This window comes from Dicentrarchus labrax, unplaced genomic scaffold, assembly GCF_905237075.1.
Source record: "Dicentrarchus labrax unplaced genomic scaffold, dlabrax2021, whole genome shotgun sequence".
NCBI classification, from domain to species: Eukaryota; Metazoa; Chordata; class Actinopteri; family Moronidae; genus Dicentrarchus; species Dicentrarchus labrax.
The window spans coordinates 14,875,148-14,895,769 of NW_026136704.1; the positions used below are offsets into that span (position 1 = coordinate 14,875,148).

Consider the following 20,622-nt stretch of genomic DNA (forward strand, 5'->3'; position numbering starts at 1 on the left):
GTAGTTACGCTGCACTAAATTATAAAACATTTATACGTACTGGAATGTATTTTTAAAAAGGGCCCCCATGCTCACTGGAATTTCCTGCTTGAATGTTGAGGTGAGTATCTGATTTTCAAGATTTAAGCAGGACATGAGATCTATCCACCATTGTGTGTGAGTGGGCGGGCACTGTCCCTCCACCTGACCAGGATTGCCCGCTGAGCCAAAAGAGAAACAAAAGATAGAGTATGTTGTTTCACTGCAGTTACCCCAAATAAAACAACTAGAGGAATTGGTTTCAGTTTGATGTATATCACCTGAGATAGTGTCTGAAAGATCTCCATCCAGCGCCAGACTGTGGCATGACCAATACATATGAATAAGAGAAGCTTCAGCACTTTTACACTTATTACAGTATGGACTTATCTGAGGATACATGCGTGATAGTTTCACTTTTGAAATATGCACCACTATGTACCACTTTGAACTTAATCCAGCAGTGACGAGGACACAGAGCTTGAATTGACCGATTTAAGTAAAGCATTCCATGTATTTTCTTATAGGGAGAGACCTAAGTCCTGATCATTTTGACTGAATTGATACGGCCCACGAGAGACATGGACAGGGGTGGCCACTGTTTCAGCGTTTGTTTAATTTGGTTAAATAGAGTGGTAACATTTTCTTTAAATAATAATTTAGATTTCCTTGTGACTGTGATGCCCAGATAAGAAAACTTATTTTTTTCAATTTTGAAAGGCAGGTTGGTAAGGTCTAAAGTTTGTGCTTCATTATTAATGGGAAAGACCTCACTTTTGTTAAGATTTAATTTGTATCCTAAGCTCAGGGTTTTGATGTGTGCCGTCCAAGTGTTTGAGTATGCCACAGTGTCGTCGAGGTAAACTTCACAGTTTTGTACACCAACCAGGACTATGTGCATGAGCCGTTGGAATGTGGCAGGTGCGTTTCGGAGACCAAATGGCATAACGGTATACTGCAGGAAATTGACGGGCGTAACGAAAGCGGAGATTTCAGAGGCACGCGGAGTTAAAGGGACTTGCCAATAGCCCTTTAATAGATCCAATTTGGTTACAAATTGTGCCGAACCCACCCTGTCCACACAATCCTCCATTCGAGGCAGAGGATAGGAGTCAGCTTTGGTAACCCCATTTACTTTGCGAAAATCTGTGCAGAAACGTGGCGTCTTATCAGCCTTCGGCACGAGAAGACACGGAGAACTCCACGCACTGGTGCTCGGGACAGCCAAGCCGTTTTCCAGCAGGTAGTTGACCTCCTGCTGAAAAAGTGCACGTTTTGTTGGGTTAACGCGGTAAGCGTGTTGCTTACATCAATCTCATGGGAGAGAACAGTGGTGCGGGACGGAGTGTCTGAGAACAGAGGGAGATTATTGCCAATCAGCTGACGGATATCTTTCTGAGCAGAATCATCCAGGTGATTCAAATGTGACTTTAATTCTCTCAGAGACGCTGAGTTTTCGAAGCGAGAACAGAGCTCAACAGGATTAAAGTACAAACCATCGCTCGCCGGACAATACTGAGAGGGAGGTACCGGCGTAATGGTGGACACAGCGGACGGCGCAACAGAAAGCCTAACGGAGGGTGAAGGGACATCGCGACCGAAATATGGCTTCAGCATATTAATGTGGCACACACGGGACTTTCTCCTCCGATCAGGAGTACCAACAACGTAGTCAGTTTCACTTAATTTCTTTTCCACAACATACGGACCACAGAACTTTGCCTGGAGGGCAGGACCAGAGATTTGGAGCAGTGTTAAAACTTTTTCACCAACTTGGAAATTTCTCTGGACGGATTTCTTGTCGAATTTCTTTTTCATTTTTTTCTGGGAGGCAGCAAGAGCGCTGCGCGCGGTCTCACCGGCTGAGTGCAGACGATCTCTGAAAGAGCTCACATAATCTAACACATTTTTACCCGGACTAGTAGTGGCAGACAGGTATCTCTCTCTCAGCAACCGCAGAGGACCGCGCACGGTGTGACCAAACACCAGCTCTGCAGGACTGAAACCTGTGGATTCCTGCACACTTTCTCGTGCAGCTAGGAGAAGCAGTGGTAAACCCTCATCCAACTCTTTTCCTGTTTCGAGACAGAACTTGCGCATCATGGATTTTAACGTCTGGTGGAAACGTTCGAGTGCGCCTTGTGACTGAGGATGGTATGCACTGGACTTTTGGTGTTTAATGGACAGCGACGCTATGACCTGAGCGATCACTTTGGACATGAAGTTGGAACCTTGGTCGGTCTGAATGGATTTTGGCAAGCTGAAAGTGGAGAAAAAGTTTACGAAGGCTTTAACTATAGCTTTGGCCTTGAGTGTGCGTAGTGGAATTGCTTCTGGGTAGCGTGTGGCGGCGCACATCAAGGTCAAAATGTACTGATGTCCGGATTTTGTTTTGGGAAGCGGCCCCACACAATCCAGGATTATGTGTTCGAATGGTTCTCCTATAACCGGAATTGGTTGCAGCGGAGCAGGGGGAATAACCTGATTCGGTTTACCACTAACCTGACAAGTGTGGCATGAACGGCAGTATTTTGTCACATCGGCTTTCAAACCTGGCCAAAAGAAGTACCGCAGGATGCGATGGTAAGTCTTTTTTATTCCTAAATGGCCAGCAATGTTATCATGGGCTAGATTCAATACCTGAGGGCGAAATTTCTGTGGGACTACCACTTGTTGAAAAGAATTCCAACCTAGGTCATCAGTTGAGGGAGGGTGCCAATTACGCATTAATACACCGTCATTAATGCTGTACAAACTGAGCGTTTTGGTACGTGAGTCGGCAGCAGATAGACACGTAGCCAGAGTTGGGTCAGTCTGTTGTGCACGGATGAACTGTCCCCTGTCAACATCGAAACACAAGTTAGCTTCGACAGGTAACAAGTTATCAAGCACACTCTTTTCACATTTTTCGGCACGGGGGTCTGATTGTTCAGTACCATCTTCAGAACACATGAATGAATCAGACAAATCCACCACATCACCAAGTTTACGCTTTTGTGCGCGCGTAACAGCGCAGGCCGGAAACACAGAGGACGAGTTGACAGCAGCAGGAACAGAAACACACGAGTCGGCAACGGGATTTTCAATCACTTCGGGGGTCGGAAACACTTTTTTCCCTGCCAGATCATTTCCGAGAATCATGGCAACACCCCGCACTGGCAAACGAGTGCGCAGTCCAAAACTCATAGGGCCTGAGATGAGCGGTGAACGCAAGAAAACTGTGTGCAACGGTGCTCTTACAGTACTCATTTTCACTCCCAACACAAGTGCATCAGAACCACAAAATGACGCAGAGGAAAAAGGCAGCACTTTTTGCAAGATGAGAGACTGATTAGCTCCCGTATCACGCAAAATTGTGATCGGAACCTGATCTTCCTCCTTTCCTGTCAGAGAGACTGAACCTTGTAAAATGAAAGGTCTGTAACGCTCATCTACCTCCTCTTTTTCTGGTTCATTACTGACAGGAGATGGAGTGGGAACAGACTGAAAAAGTCCAACACTTTTTGGTCTTGTTTCACTTTGATTATTTTCTTTACGCTGGAGCGCAGGGCAGCTGGCTATCAGGTGTCCTGCCTCGTGGCAGTAAAAACATTCACGTTCAGAAGACGTAGGATTAGGTCTATGTGGATTTTTTGGTAAGATTTTATGGTTATTTCCAGTGTTTGCAATCGCAGTGTGCTCGCGGCGCCCTGCCGGAAAAACAACACGGTGCGTTAAAACAAACTCATCGGCGAGCACAGCAGCTTTGGACACAGAATCTGATTTCTGTTCATTTAAGTAAATGACGATTTTCTCTGGGAGACATGTTATAAACTCTTCTAGCAAAAATAGTTCGCGGAGTTGAACAAAATTTGTGACTTTACTCGCAGTGCACCATTTATCAAGGAGAACAGTTTTCTCCCTGGCAAACTCCACATATGTTTGGTTGGGCGATTTTTCACATGTGCGAAATTTTTGGCGATATGCCTCAGGAACCAACTCATAAGCACGCAACACAGTAGCTTTCACATTTTCATAATCCAGACTTTCGTTAATAGATAAACTTGCACACACCTCCTGGGCCTTGCCCACCAGTTTGCACTGCAACAGCAAACTCCACACATCTCTGGGCCATCTCAATGTCGCAGCGATGCGCTCAAAAGCATTGAAAAATGAATCTACTTCACTTTCCCGAAATTGTGGTACTAAGGCAATATGCCTGCTTACATCAAATTGCTCAGAGGCAGCGGTGGGAAGACGCACACTTACAGGAGTGGGAGTAGTCGGAGACTGACGATCAGGCTCCAGAGCCCTTATGCGGAGGTGCATAATCTCTACATCTTTGGACTTGGTTTCGAGTTCCACCTCTTTCATGCGGAGGGCCAGCTTCAGATCCTCCGTATCTACTCCAGCCTGTAGTAGAGCTACCAGATCCATGCTATAGGCCTGGGTGACAACCGGAGCCTCCGCCCCCGCACTCACCTGGCCGCCGAAGGTTTGTGTGGCTGTGGCAGCCTCCGCTCCCACTTCCTCCTCTAAAACCTCCGGTGCATGAACCCTCTCTGGCTTTGTCTGCGTAACTATGCCACTCTCCACCAGCTGTTCTGATAACCTGATTTTAATCTCTGCCTTGCGTGCGTTCAAAAGAACAGAGATGCCAAAAAATGTAGCAATTAATCCTAATTGTGCTTTTGTGCATCGATCTAATTTTTCTAAAGTGGGATTTTGTGCAAACTCATCTATTTTAAAATCCATTTTCCCTCCACACACAAGAAGAATCACCAATCAAACATCAGATAGAAAAAAAAAAATTGGGGATTTTTTTTTTCTCACTAACAAGCACAATACAACAAAATAATTAATGAAGGACGGACGAGCCCCCAATTTATGTTACGCCCCTGTCTAGGGGGAAGGAGCGCCACATAAATGTGTGATGAAAAATGAACCAATAATTCTACCCCGATTCCCAAACGAACAACTAACACAGTGTTAACAATCAAGTGATGTGATTTATTTACAAACAGGTGAAACAAAGTGCAACAAAGACTAAACAACAAACTTCAGGGTGAACCAAGGCCAAAACAACAAACAAAACAGGGCTAACTTCCTTAAACAAAAATCCTTACTAATCCCTATGCAATATAAATAAAATACAGTTACTAAACCTAACTCCCTATCCTAATGAAAAACAGGAGAAAAATAGTACAAAGAAAATGGCAGCTCACCCTTACGATACTCACTAAACACAATCATACAAAAACACTATCTACTAAGATCGTAACAATTCACTCTATCGCAAAAACACACACTCTACAACCGAGGAGAGAAGGATGCTGCTGCTGAAGGTTCTGTCGAAGAGCTTCAGTGTGGTGCGGCGTCTTGAATCCCCGGCGGATGTTGCGGCTCCCTGGGAGAACCAACCAGCAGGCGACACTCCACCAGCCGAGCCCACGGCATGGACCAGTCAGCGCTGACCTACGGGTTGCCGTCAAAGATCTACAATCGACAGGCTGCACACTCCTGCAGAGGAACAGGGACAAAAACACCAACACACACCACAGACGAACCCAATACCATGACATAATACTAATAATACGGCCAGGGCCGTAACAGATGTCCAAATAAAAAAGCATGGGGCTCAGGGGGCACCCCTAAAAGGTCCTGCGATGTAAGTTGAAAGGCCTTGACTGCTGGGAGTATGAAGTTCCTTACCTTTTTTGGCAATATGAGTGATGCAAACCTCAGCAAATGATAGAGGAAGGGAATCTTGTCTGTGTGAGTCAGATAGGACTGAACACAACTGTGGGGAGAGTAGTGAAGAGAACTTCTTAAGAGATTTTGCTGGGAAGCCATTTGGGGCCTGGGCACTTGCCCTGAGATGGCTAAGACTATTTCTGCCTGAGATATGGGCTCTTCTAGTCGCTTCCTAAAGTCTAATGAAAGTCTGGGAATATTGAGACGGCTTAAGGAGTCATACATTTAATTGTAATCTGCTTGAGACTCTGAGGTGCAGAGCTCAGAATTAAAGTCCCTGAATGCTTCATTAATTTGCAAATGATCTGAAGTTATGTGAACGTTTGACATTCATATCTGAGAAATATTTTGTTTTGCTTTACAGCCTTTGAGTTGGTTAGCCTTATGTGTTCAACTGAGTTGAAAGCATGTTAAGTTTGGCCTTGAGTTCCAATCGTTCAGAGATCTGGAGTTTGAGCATATGTTTGTCAGTCTCTCTGATGGGCCAGATCTAATCGCTCTCTATTGGATTTACGTTTTATTTGAGCTATGTATGCTAAGATCTGCCCCCTCAGGTAAGCTTTAAGGGCATCCCATGCAATTAGGCTAGAAGTCTCAGGGGACATATTAGCAGCAAGAAAATTCCACACAATTATCATCTGACAGTATCATCAGAGTTGAATTTAACCGCCAGTGCCTGTACTTGTGTGGGAGGCCAGGAAGGGCCATGGTCAAAACAATAGGGGCATGGTCTGAAATGATGATACTCAAAAAAAATGGACAAGCGGTACAAGTTGGTTATCAATAAAATAGAATCGATTCGGGAGTATGTGTAATGGACTTGAAATAATTAATATTCCCTGTTATTTGGATGTAGAGAGTGCCACGCATCACACACCATAGTCAGAGAGAAAGACCTGAATGAAAGAGGCTGATTTATTTATTTTAATGGGGTTAGTAGAGGATTGAGTCTAGCCAACAGTTAAATCACCAAGTATGAGATTGTATGTATTGAGGTCTGACAGCAGTGAAATCAACCGTTCAAAGCACCTCTAAAACAACATTTCTCACAAACAACCTCACAGCAAGACTTTAAAGCTAAACAGGAGCTCCAGGATGAGTCTACAGGTAACAAAAAGTGCATACTGACTACTCTTGCCAGGTCTTTATGATAAAACAACAAAACTCAACTTAAACCATATAAGGAATAACGTTTTAATGACTATAAAAATTAAGAAAAAAAGGAGGTATGCATTCAGCATTCCCAATTCAGATCAAGATAAACTTCAGTCTGAAAAAACACAGGCGGAGATTAACTAGTTGTTAAACTGGTACTTTGAGGGCTCACAGTGCAAATTCAAATTAAAGCATAACACACACAGAGGACCAAGCAATCATGTGTGCTGACAGCTCTAAAAGAACAAAAAAAGGTCAAGTATAATACCAGTTAAATGCCAAATAAAGTAATGTTTGCCTGTAATACCTTGTAGGTGCAGCCTGAGAGGAGGACAAAACAATACTCACGTACGGGCCGGATGGGAGAGAATGTTTAACCACATTTAACCACAGGCTTCAGCTAACATGCCGCACATAGTGCAAAAGGGTAGTGATATAAACAACGCTGCCTCCAGTCCACTGGGTCCAAAAGCACTAAATATTTAGAAGGCATGTTGAAGTGTCCTTGAGCATGATACTGAACTCCAAATTGCTCCTGATGCTGTGTGTGAATGTGTATGTATGAATTGCTTTCCATTTGTGATGGCCTAAACTGTATGAATGTGTGTATGGGTGAATGTGGCATACAGTAGTTTGAGCGGTCAGACGAGAAAGGTGCTATCTAAGTACAGTCCATTTACCATTAAGTAAACAGTCCTTTTAAGGAGGTTCGGATGGCCTGGGGATGCTGCCGATGTACTTGTGTTCCTCATTCACTGAGCTGATCCACTTTCTGGCTCCGTTGGACAACGTGAGTTGGAGCCTGACTGGGTAGAGCAGAGCAAGCTTTAGTCCCAGTTTATAAAGTTCTGCCATGGCATGTTTGTATTCTGTCCTCTCTCTGAGAATTTCAGGGCTGTAATCCTCCAAAACACGAATTGGCTGCCCACAATATAAAAGTTTCCCTCTCTGCCGTGCCTCTCTGACAAGGATATCCTTTGTGTAGTATCAATGTGGGCGTAGAAGGACTGGGCACGGTCAATGTCTGGGGGCCGGTTTAGCCAAGGGGATGGCAGTGTTTCGTTCAATTAAGTTAAGTTATTTCAGGACACTTTTCCAATAGAGTAGGTCTAGACTGTACTTCTTATAAAATGATTTACAGAGCCCTAACAGTTCCCACCATCAGCAAGCACTTGGCTAGGTGGGTGGCTGCCGGTTGGGGTTAGAGAGATGGAGGTTAATGACGACGACAATAGCCACAAGAATGGGGAATGATGACTAATAATATGATTATGAATATGATCAGTAATATTGGCAGTGGGAGTCAAGCAGGACCTTGGCTGAAGGCACAACCACGATCCTTGAGAACCTCTGGGGAAAAAGTGAAGTTCGTAACATTGCATTAATGGGACATGAATTTGCAGAGAGAGGGAGAGAAAGAGAAGAGCTCAGTGCATCATGGCCTATAGCCACTAAGGGATAGTTCAAGACTCACCTGAGCCAGCCCTAACTATAAGCTTTATCAAAAAGGTACATCTTAAGCCTACTCTTAAATGTGGAGCTGGTCTACCTCCTGAACCAAAACTGGAAGCTGGTTCAACAGGAGAGGAGCTTGGTAGCTGAAAGCTCTGGCTCTTGTTCTACTTTTGGAGACTATAGGAACCACATGTAGAACTAGTTGTTCTAGTGGGGTAATAGGGTACTGTGAGCTCTTTCAGATATGAAGGTGCCTGACCATGAAGAGCTTTGTAGGTGAGGGGAAGGATTCTAAATTCTATTCTGAATTTGGAATGCAGCCAGTACAGAGACGCTCATACAGGAGAAATACGATTTTCTCTCTCCCTTCCTTTTAATCTATCATCTAAAAGACTATCTAGCCAGATTAAACAGGATTCTTCCAGCTTGGTAGAATACCATTTCCTTTAAAATTTTCAGACTTTTTGCTTTAATTTGCAGATTTGCTGGTTGTACCACTGTGCTAGCCTCCTATGTATTAATATTTTTTTAGAGGGGCAATAGAGTTGAGTGTTATTCGCAGTGAGCCTGCAGCACTATTAACAAGATGATCAATTTGCAAGGGACTAAGTTTATCATAAGAGTCCTCTGTTATATTGAGACATGGCATTGAATTAAACACTGATGGAATCAGCTCCTTAAATTTAGCTACAGCATTATCAGATAGACATCTGATGTAGGAAGTTTTTCCTAATGGCTTGTAGTCCAGTAATAGGATTTCAAAGGTTATTAAATAATGGTCAGATAAAAAAGGATTATGTGGGAAGACTATTAAATGTTCAATTTTAATGCCATATAATAGAACAAGGTCAAGAGTGTGATTAAAACAATGGGTCGGTTTATTTACACTCTGACAAAAGCCAATTGAGTCTATTAATGAGATAAATTACTAAGGCTGTCATTATTGACACACACAATATTAAAATCCCCTACAATAATTACTTTATCTGTTATAAGGACTAAACTTGATCAAATACAGATAAAAAATAAGAGTACAGGCCAGGAGCGTGGTACATGAACAAATATAATTGACTGCAATGTTTTCCAGGTCAGGTGTGAAAGACTAAGAGCAAGGCCATCAAATTAGTTGTAATTAAGTTTAGATTTAGGGCTAATTAATAGGCTTGAATCGAATAGGGCTGCAACTCCTCGGACGGTGCCTCGAAGAATGTGAGTATTAATATGACTGGGGGTGTATTCATTTCAACATATTCGTCATGACATAGCCAGTTCTCAGTAAGACAAAATAAAATCAATATCATAATCTGATATTAATTAATTAACTAGTACAGCTTTAGATGACAGAGATCCAATGTTTAAGAGTCCCAATTACTCACATACAATTATTTTATTTTGTGCTATTGTAGAGTTGGTTTTGATTGTTTTTATGTTTGTATGTTTAACTCCTCTTGTTTTTACTTTTTCTTTAAATAATTAAAGTAGATGGGGGACAGACACAGTCTTTATGGGGTTTTGGGTGGGTAACTGCTCTAATGGAAGTGCAGACAATTGTGTAACACCCCGTTTACATAGGCTGCCTGAGCAGCGTGTGGCGTCTCCAGTACATGATTGCTGCGTCTCCCACATGTGCAGCGTCACATGGAGAGCGTGTCAGCTGCGTGGCTGCTGCAGAGCGGCTGCTGCCAGCCATATGTTTCCCTAAACCCTGTATAATGTCCATGAAAAATCGAAATTTCCATGTAATTTAATTAACAATACCATGTAGTGTAAACACAAATGTGAAGAGTGGTAACCAGAAAGCATGTGTGGTTTATTTACTTGAGAGAAAGAGAGAGAGCGCAGTGGACTGCCCTTCCTCCAGCTCACTTCCAGAAATTCTTTAATTTTTCAAAGGAAGTTTAAACTGTATGGAATTATGTGGATATGACTACCAATAGACGCGTGCAGCTCTAATCTGTTAACATGGGCACCGAAATAAAAATCAAGTCTGCCACGCTGACGCAGGTGGTGTGAACATGTCGTAAGACTGAAGCTCTGCTTCCTCACATTGGGTTATTGGGTTTTAGGTTAATAAATAAACTGAGAGCTGCTCCGTCCAAACTTCCATGACTTGCTGACTGAGGTTCTTCGCAGCTAGTTCCAGTGATGAGACACGCTAAATTAGGTTTTGAACTAGTGCCTTGCGGTGTTGTTCAGGCAGCATGGTTATAGCCTTCAATGTTAAGTTCCTCTTTTTTGCTTGACTTGACGCCTTTCGAAGCCATTGCAAATAAGTCAAGGAGAAAAAGTAGAGAAATTTGGAAAATGTCTCATTTTGGCATGAAAATTAGAGGACTGGATAGTACAAAAAGTGAAGAGTTTATCGGTGCACTAACGTGTGCGTCTACTCCTTCTACCTGTCAACCGGGACAAGCCCTGAATGCATGAGACAGCATGAGAACATCTAATGCAGTAAATGCTTTCTTAAATATATGTATTTTTAATGGTAATGATAATCCAGGTTTAAGGACAAAACAAACCAGCAGCGTATGATCAGAACACCTCTGATTGGTACTGTGCATTGACTGCTTTTCCTGCACGACTGGAATCGAACTTGCATTAACAAATCAGTTAGCTTGATGTAATTAAATAATGAAAAATTGCAAGTGGTATTTTCACATGATTTACATATCCCTGCTATCATGAAAAATGTAAAATAATTACTGTTGTGACAGACTGCTCGACACAGTTTCCCTTCCAAATTCTAAATAACGTTTGAGTGTGAAAGTTTATTCTTAATCTTGACTATAGTAATTTGTTAGAGCATTCTTATTTACTAGCTTTTTACAGTATGTGATCATTATGTGAATAACAGCTTTTAAACAAAGACAAAAAGCCATCGCAGAAAAAGGTACAGTTAAACAGTTATTACCAAATGTCACGTTGGCCAAAACTGTTAGTGTTCCTGGGTATGTTGAGACTAAAAGATTCCCATGATGCTGCTGTTTCATAAATGATTCAACATTTAAACTCTATAGCTGTTGGTTGAAATGGCAGGACATTACTGCATCCTGTATGTTCCTCATATTTTAACCTTTAAGTTACTTTGGTTCTGTGGGTGCATTAAACCACGGGAGAGAATGGTCTCCCATGGTTTGTCCAGATCTATGAGCAATGTGAGGCCCAAGCCTTTTCTTACTTTCTTCTCTCCACAAACTTTGCCATGGATCCGAGATCAGAAATAAAGTCACCCACTAAGAAGGGAAAAAAAAGATTATACCGTAGAAAGCAAGAAATGAAAAATGAAGAAATGTGTACAATAAAGTCTTACAGATATAATCACATATAATCCTTTATTATTTGTTTGCTGGTTTTATAATTTGAAATCCTTCAAAATAGATGAGGTTCTATCTATACTCTGTCAGCTCCATATCCTGTTAGGTTATGAATCATTTTTTGCTATTTTTTTTCACTGAAAATGTTGGATACTGTGAACTTCTCTTCAACACTTACAACTATAAGATCTGTATAGGTTTAAATGCCTCCATGTGGCACCTTCTCTTGAAAAACAACGGAACTTCACAGTGTTCAAATCTCACATTGTATTCTTAGCCATGGTATAAGCAGTGGGGAATGTGGTAGTTACATGTTGTTATATGATGGAGCAATGCATCGCCTGTCTAGTTTGTGTAAAGTATAATGTCCTTAATGAAAAGTTCCTCAATATATAGTTACACCACAGTGAAATTCAATCTTCACGCCCTCACATTTTATGATGATGTTCAAGGATAATATCAAGTTTTAGCCCATTTACTAAATTTAATGTTGAAAAGGAAGTTGATAATCTAACAGCTGCATACAAGAAACTACTAAAATCACAACATCCTTTTCACAATGCAGGGACAAAGGTACTTTTCTTTTTTTCCCCCCAGATGACTGGGGCTTCACTTACAGTAAATTATTGGAAAATCAGAATGTTTAAAAATAATATCGAGACTTGTTGTACTACAGCACACCTCTTAAGTCAAAGTCTGAATCAGGCTCTAAATAAGGACATTAATCACACAACTGAAACACAGATGACAGGATAAAGACTATAAACTTACTATATATATTCCTGTTGATGTATGCCCCGTGTCCTAAAACAGCAATGAACACTCTGCTGTATTTATCACTATTAAATATTGGCCTAAAGCAGTGCATGGTAGACATATCACCCATAATGAAGACTCACTGAGATAGATGAGCTGCTGCTCTGTCTCTCTGCATCTATGTATTTGAATGCCTGTATCTGTCTTTGTGTGTGTGTGTGTGTGTGTGTGTGTGTGTGTGTGTGTGTGTGTGTTATTAAACCATCATCGCATTATTAAGGTGTGACTTATAATAGGGGTAAAGACTGTGCCCATCTTTCTTTGTATACAATAACAGTGTGATATACTGTATGTGTAATGGCTGTGGCTTTCTCAAACTAGGTTTAATATGGGATTATGGTTGTTCAGCATAATATTGAACATAGGTACAATGAGATTATGAGGATGACTATAATGATTTGAGTATGACATATGTTGATAAAACATGACATTGAAAAGAAAATGTTTATTTGGCTTTACCTGACAAATCAATTGTGTCACAAATGATCACAGATGGTTAGGTATGGAACACGTCCTATACATAGTGAAGCGGTGAACGGCGATGCAGGTTTGTGTGTGTATGTTAGCGCACAGGGGATGATATATGTGCATGCATTTCTTCAGTGTGTTAGGATAATATACTGAAACTGACATGAGGCGTGGTGTCACATCTTGTCTTTATTAGAGTGGAGAATTATGAGGCTTCATGCCTGCTCTAATCATGTAACACACTGTTTAGTGACACTCAGATGAATGCTCACATATATCAAACAAGAAAGTAAAAAATCCTGGAACTCATTCACTCAGTTAACCCCTTTTACTTAAAATATTCAGTTCATTAAAAGGTTAAAATAAAGCCACGTTGTGAATTAAAATAAGTTTCTGATGTGCACAGAATTCGGTGAACTCTGTCAGTACAAATGACAGCTTTTTTGTTTAACTGCTGTTTTGAAGACTCATGAAACCGGCTGAATTCAAAGTGAAAGTGTCCATGAAATTATAATCACATTAGTTTTTGGGACCTGCTTGCAAATTTTGAGACTGAAAATGAAGCTCCTGTCCCCATGACCTTGAAGATAAACAAGCAAAATTAATAAATGAATAAATGAAAACATTGTTTGGTTGACTCTGGTTGTTGGCATTAAGCAAAGACATTAAAAGACATTCAGAATTGTGTTTTTTTTTTTTTTTTTTCTCTGTCCTGTTATAATGATTTATTGATGGTACTTTTGCCTTCAAGCCCCACCGTGATGCAGCAATAAAAAGGATATACAGTTAGAATAGGTGTATGCACCCATACCTGAAAATAACCATGAATATCAATATTGTCTTGCACATTTAGCCCAAGACACAAAAAAACACAAATACAACACACACAAAAACACAGCACATGTTCTCCTAGAGGAAGTAACCCTTCACATCTTATCGATTAACTGAACTGACTGACTTGAAGTAGGGCAAACTGTTCGAAAAAAGAGAGACAAGGAAATGGAGAAAGAGAGACAGCAGCCTGACAAATAACCCAAATTAATACTTCAATATCAGGGAATTTGAAGCTGTAGAACACTGACCATTAGTACTTTTTCTGTCACACACACATATGTGCATCTAGGGATCTCATTCATAGCTTCTTCTATACCTTCACAAACATTGCTACTGTCTACTGAAGCATCATCCCCCTTAGCCAATACACAGGCATGGGTAATCTGCAGTAAGAGCCATATGCAATGTGCAATATGTGCAAATAATGTGTGTGTGCATTTTAACGTCTGTGTTAACAGTTTGTGTCCTTTTCTATTTGTATGCGTGTGTGTGTGTGTGTGTGGTCCTGTGCATTCATGCTGCATGCGTCACAGTCATATAGCAATTTCCAGTTCAACTTATTTGTCCATTGGCCTCAATAAAACCACAACAATGTCCAACAGCAAAATCAATAAGGTTGAAAGATCTGATGAAACATGTGACGACATGTTTGCCCTTTGGTGACCGTATTATTATCTCTTCCACTTGTTTATTTTCCCTTTCAATTTTTCTAATTTAGTCCCTCTTTGTCCTTCATGTCTCTATCTCCTCCTTCATTCAACCTCCTACCACCTTCTTCCCTCTATCTCTCTTTCCCATTCTTTGTTTGGTCTCTTCGTCCACCTCTCACTGAAACACAATAATGGATGTAATGGTGCCTAAGGCTGTTGGGATGCTGCAAACATCTGCTCTACATTTTCTTCCTTATCCTCCTTCAACTTATTCTGACAGAATGGACTCTCTTCTTGCAGTGGTATATTGCAAAATGGATACTAATAGTCATTAGTTCTGAGTCAAATTGAAACTCTACCTCTGTAAACTATGGCCTTTTATGGCTGACTGTATGTACTGTACCCGTTGTGTAATTTATTAGCCTTTTTGATGAGAGATGTTAGCGGAGACAATGATACAATGAAGCTTTGAAAAAATGTATGTAAATACCACCTAGAGATTAAGTGCACCAAAATGATTTAAAAGGTGAAGCAACTACAGCAACTGCAAAACCGTGGAACCGGGGTTACAATAGCCTCATGATCACAACACCTTTGTCTTTAATTAGCGTCATAATATGGCAAAAAAATGCATTTATCCTGATGTCAATTGTACAAGCCAGTGATGGCATAATCATGTGTGGTGTGCTATTTGCTTTACATTAAGGCTGTTAGCACCAAAGGAACCTCATGAATGCTTTAAAATTGATCCTTAATTACACATGGCTGTAATCAGTATTTATCAAATGATTGATTCCAGATCTGTGGCTTATGCATACATGATCTTATTCCCGTGAGTTAACAGTGCTCACGTTCATTAGTAGAAAACGGCTATGTTTTGTTCACCGTTCACCAAAAACACGAGCACTGTTAACTCACGGGAGAGTCATTGACGAGTTAATGCTGTTCATACACTGTGTTATGGTTTCACGACACCCAGCTTGTCAATATAGCAGCATGGCGGCTAGTGCAATTCAGACACAGCTAGCGGTACTGTTGGCAATTTAAATGACTGTGGGACTGTGAGTGAATGATGATCACAAGAAATCCTTAAAAAAGGGTAAGACCACGAAACAGCCACAGCATTTTGTAACGAACTAGAAAGATTCCCAACAATAAGTAGACTAGACTACATTGTGGAAGATTTGCAGCCTTTGAACCATGTTCGACTTATACCATGGCTTTCAGGGAGCCCCATTTTGGCAGGTTGGAGGGTACTGTACACATGCACAGGCAAACATGAATGTGCCTGCCTACATGCAAAACATTTCAATTCATACAGAGGATATTTAGCCCGGGACAACACCAACGAAGCAGAAAAATAATTTTATTTTATTATATTTATATACGAGCGTGTAATTCATGCTTCAAAAAATGAATGAACATGTTATAGAGAATTGCTTGACTAGGTACGTTGTTTAAAGGGCACACATTATGCATAACTCACCTCTTTAGCGTTTGCACACATACATTTGGGTATTTGGATGGCCTACTGTAAAATAAATAAATAAATAAATGTCCTTTTTTTTGGGCTGCTTATGTCAGAAGATCTGAGATCCAACGAGCCATTCAGCAGCTGTAGTTGCTCGCTAGACAGTGTATGTCTAGTATTAGTCCAATGTCCGACTTAATACAACAGTCAGAAATTGTGTGTACGTTAATTGGCAACTGCAGCATCAGGAAAGTCTGGGTATCCACAAAAGGATGCATCAGGATGAAGACTGACCGCATAGCTTCAGCATGACACTTTTCTGTTTCACAATCAAACTTGGGACGCTACAATAATTATTATACTATTAATGTGATTACTATGGTACGTTTATTAGGTGTTTATTTGCTAGAAACAATTGCTTGACTGATGTTTCACAACATCTGTTTCATATCATACTTTCCATCCCTGCATCCTGATAATTACTGTAAGTGTTTACCTTACATACTATGCTACATGCACATCCTAACACATTACCTCTTTAGCGCCTCACAACAAATATTTTTTACTCCACTGGGCTATGTAGACTGTAGGTCACTTCTCACAAATGTACCTGTAAAGACAAGCGTTATATATATATAATATATAATAAATAAATTTAGCAGTATTTACCTGAGGAAAGCGTCATGCAACCTGTAATCCTGATTGTCGATGCTCTGAGATTTTGGGTCAGACTCCTGCTCTGACTTGTCCGGTGATGAAGTTTATGGTTTAGAAGCAGCTATTTAATTCATATGCACTGTAGAAGTGCAGCTAAACACGGTTACAGTGAGTCACTGCCTGCCAAAACACCGGCAACACTGATGCGGGAGACGGCGGGCGTTACCTGGACCAGCTTGTGAGAGCTGACCAGTCAGAGCAGACTGCACGTTCCGGAAAGGGGGCTCCATGCAATTCAAGGAGTTTTATATTTTGCCCTCTTAACAAAACACAACATAGGAAACAAAACATAGTCCATATAGCATTGTGTATGTACTCCAGAAATGCATTACATTTCCCATTCTCATAATCCTCATTTTTAGTCTCGGCATCTACTTGGTTCCCTCCTTCATGAACAACATGAGTATTTGGTTTTATGTCTACCCCCATGGCCACAACATAAACCTCATCTTCCTCTTCAAACCACAGAAATTATATTACACAATCTCCCTCCCCCTCATGAAGCACAACAGAGGAGTACATGGTCTCATGTAAATCCCTATAGGGTTGCAGTAACACAGTATATACCTCTACTCCATCAGCCTAATGTCATATTATTATTGACCATCTGAGAGATGATTGCTGCTAGATAATTATCTGCATGTATCACAGACATGACTATTGCACAAGCCAGGGGACAGCTCATAAAACTATCCCACATAATGAACAACCAAATGATCTGCCAACAAAGGCATTTAATGACTGCACGAATGTAAAGGCAATTCTAAGGCACAAAGGGGTAGATTCAATACTACCATCACAGAGGGAATACAAAGGGAGGCAATGGTAGTTCAAAACAGCAGATGGATAGATCATGTGAATGAGTCACATTGGCCAGGGAACTGAACATCGCATCAATTATTAGGGCGGGTAGTTGATGGCAAAGGCAAGAGACTTACATTGTACTCCTTTAGCTTCTGACAGGCATAAAGACTGAGGTACAAAATAACACAGGGACAAGCTGAAAGACAAACTGACTCACAATAAAACAGATAGATAGGCAGACAGACGTGACGATCCACAAACAGACGACTTAAAACGTCAGCCAGACAGGCGGGTAGAGAATCATCATAGAGTTGGAGCAGGATGGACAAACAGAGCACATCATGGGCAGTAAAACAGAGTTTGTTGTCATGTCCATAACTCAGACTCCCCTGAGTTTTTCCTCTGAAATGAAAATCGGACGTTGTAGTTCCTCCGCTGGTGTGTCAGAGGAGAAAAAATCCATCCCTCCTCTCGCCTTTCCTCACATCCCTCTCTAAATCTCATCTGGTTTCATCATAAAAAACGACAGGCTGTCTTGGTAAAGCATGGGCTTATATCAGCATGGGGTCTGTATGGGCCAAAGACAAAAGCAGGACAAACAGGGCCAGCATGGACCTTTCTTCTCTTGCATTTTGTTTCTGCAGTAAACCTAAATCCTCGACAAAGTCGTTACTAAAGGAAAAAACGGTTGAGATAATTTTTTACATGTGTTTGGATTGGAATCAAGAAACAGGTTAGTGAGGTTCTCAAAATGACAGTATAATTCTTGTGATAGATTGTGTGTTTATAATACTACAATATGGGTGTTGACAGAGGATATAGCTAATCAGAAGCAAGTCCCTTGGCAGTGCATGTTTATGCAATTGACCCAGAGATTGATTGATATTTGCTTGGAATTGTCATGTTGTCCTACTAGGAAATCTGTTTGCTCTCCTATTCGGGCAAGATATTTGTGTATTTACTGTTCTTTGAGTCCATCATTGTACATAAGAATCGCAAGGGTGTTATGTTCATATTGATTTGTACACATCAAGTGTTGGAAGAGGGCTGGGCATCTCCTTTTATCTACATGAGATTTGAGGAAGCTTTTGAGTTCCTTCACAATGAGGTATTTCTTAATGGTTGACATGTATCTGAAATTGCCAGGTTGGATTGGACAGGCACCTGGTTTTTAAATACATCTCTAGGATTCACTGGGCTGCATCATCAGTGATGTTCCTGGGGTCATCGGGGTTTCGGGTCTTTCAACATCAGACCCCCTCACTCAGGTGACCCATCCGGGGTTGATCAAGTCTTTATCCAAAGCCATCGTGTGGTTTTCTCTGCTGCTTCTGTTATGGAAAGTATGGCTCCCTTCTTAACAGCTCCGGTCACTCCTAGCCCTGACAGAGCTTTGCAGGTTGAACGCCCAGCAAACCCCCGGCAGCCCACCTTGATAGGTTCGCAGTGAGTGTCTTGGTACTTGGTATTTCGCCTGCTTCCTCTCGTGTGTCTCCTCCATGTTCTCTTCCCATGGCACAGTCAGCTCCAACATGATCACCTGCTTGGTAGCATATGAGAAGATGATCAAGTCAGGGCGCAGTCTTGTCTGGGTGATGTGTTCGGGGACCTTTAGTTGTTTTCCCAGGTCTACTCTCAGCTGGCAATCTGGGGCTATGGACAGCCGGCCTGACTTGGTCTGTGGTCGTGAGTGGGGCTTCTCTCCAGCCTTCAGGAAAGGGATGTTTTTCTTCCTGGGGCAGTGTCTGCTGGAGTGAATCGCCTCTGCTGCCTGTAGCTCTCTGGCAGCACTCCACTTCGTGCCTGTGCGGACTTCGATGCCAGCTGTTGCCACCTTGGGGTCCCTGGAGTCCCTGTACTGCATGACCTCTCTTGTCCGTGTCACCACCAACTCTTCTTAGAGGCCGCTGAAGGGAAGCTGTAGTGCGTTGGTGGACCCGTACAGGGCAGCACTGCTTAGGCTCCACGGCAAGCTGAGCCACATTCGCAAGTAGCTGCTGATCTTCTTGTCCAGAGCTTCCACAGTTGACATTGGGCCATCATACAGTAGCAGCGGCCACAGAATCCTGGGAAGAATGGCATGCTGGTAGATCCAAGCCTTGAAGCAACCAGGCAACCCAGATTTGTCAACCTTGGTGAGCCAGGCTCCGAGGTTACCACAGGTTTTGTGGAGAGCTCTTGACCGGCTCTTCTGACAGTGTTGGAATAGTGGACTCTGAGATCTTGAAGCAGAACTTGTCCACAACTTTTCCCCTCTTCAGGAACAGGGACGTTGACTTTGATGGTTTAAAGCTCATCCTTGCCCATGAGATGAGCTTCTCAAGCCCTTGTAAGATCCACCTGCTGCCAGGGACCGATGATGTAGTAACGGTCAGGTCGTCCATGTAAGCTCTGATTGGTGGCTGCCGCACTCCAGACTTGGTAAGTGGCCCGCGACACTCCACCCCCGCAGATTTCACCACCATGTTCATGGCAAGGGCGAAAAGGGTTACTGAAATGGTGCAGCCTGTTATAATTCCCTTCTCTAGCCTATGCCACTCAGATGTTATGGACCCAGAGGTAACTCTCATCTGGAAATTGTTGTTATAATCCAATATGAGGTTGTTGATCTTGTTGGGAACATGGTGTCTGTGGAGAGTTTCCTCGACGAGCTTGTGTGGTATGGACCCATAAGCATTGGCGAGGTCTAGCCACAGGACCACCAGGTCGCCCTTGCCTTCCTTTACTTCCTAAGGAGCTGTGTGATAACCCCTTCGTGTTCCATGCAGCCAGATGTTCCAGAGATCCCGCCTTTCCGTACTGAGGTGTCGATGTAGACAGGCACCTCCAAAAATTTCACTTTTAGTGCATGTATGTGTGCCTCTAAAACCATCAGTTTCCTTGCATATACTGCCGTAGGTGATGTCAGATGTATGGTCACTTAAAGGTGGGATCGTTCTGGAAAAAGATTTTTGATGGTTGGGTCTCGTTCCCAAGTTGTGAAATACCAATGCTTTGGGTTATGGTAAATGTAATATAAACAAAGTGGCTAGGAGTAGGCCATACAGATGGCATGCTCCCAGGTCATCAAATACTGAAACTTGAATGGAATGAGACTCAGCAATCAATTGTTCTTCTCCGGAGTGACTGACCCCAACTTTAACTCCTGTTTTTGTGGCAGCTATGGAAGTTCAGCAACCATGTGGGT

General features: G+C 42.0%; 1 pseudogene; it reads right to left on the bottom strand.

Annotated features, from left to right (window-relative positions):
* Positions 1–18,722: 18,722 nt before the first annotated feature.
* On the bottom strand, positions 18,723–20,307 carry LOC127362003 (uncharacterized; annotated as a pseudogene).
* Positions 20,308–20,622: the final 315 nt, after the last annotated feature.